The sequence below is a fragment of the Cyprinodon variegatus genome, unplaced genomic scaffold (genome assembly GCF_000732505.1).
Source record: "Cyprinodon variegatus isolate N-32 unplaced genomic scaffold, C_variegatus-1.0 Scaffold1080, whole genome shotgun sequence".
Lineage (NCBI taxonomy): Eukaryota > Metazoa > Chordata > Actinopteri > Cyprinodontiformes > Cyprinodontidae > Cyprinodon > Cyprinodon variegatus.
Window position 1 is genome coordinate 44,713 of NW_015151533.1, and position 754 is coordinate 45,466.

Genomic DNA, 754 nt, shown 5'->3' on the forward strand with positions numbered 1-754 from the left:
AAATCAAAATCTAGAGAAGTCATTTTTTCTTAAAATAAGTGCATTTGTTCTCAAATTGAGAAAGTAAAAGAGACATTTTGCCAATGGAACAAGACAATTTACATTTAAAATAAGAAAACACAATTGCATTGTCTTATTTCAAGTGCATTTTATCTAATTATCCTATTTTAAGAGTTAAAATTCTCATAGCATTGACAAATCATCTAATTTACCTACTCAAATTAAGGGTAAATACACTTAATTTAAGAATTTCTTACTTATTTCTAGATTGTTTTTCCAGGGAAGGAAGGAGCATTTCTAAACCGAAAAAATATATGCATGCTTAATAATAATGTGATCAATTTGCATTTAATGCAGTTCAAACCATTGTTGTTTTTTATTACAGTATTAATACAGCACACCTAAGATGATAAACCTGCTGTGTTTTGTGCAGCTTTAATAGTAAGAATAACATCATAATAATAATAGTGATGATTAGTATTTGTAAGTATTTTTTATAACAAAGATGTGAAAATTGTATCACTTCCTTTTTGCGTAACAATTTATGCACATCATAACATTGAAGCCTGTGGCTTTAACAGGTTAAAAAGTAAAGAAGCATCTGAGTGCAGAGATCCCTGAAGGCTCAGACACAGACGACAGCAGTCAGAGGAAGCCTGTTCCAACGCTCACATGTAAGACTGCTTTGCTCCATGATGGTGGTGAACATCAAGGCTAACACTACTGCATTTAAAACTCTCAACCGCCATGCTGC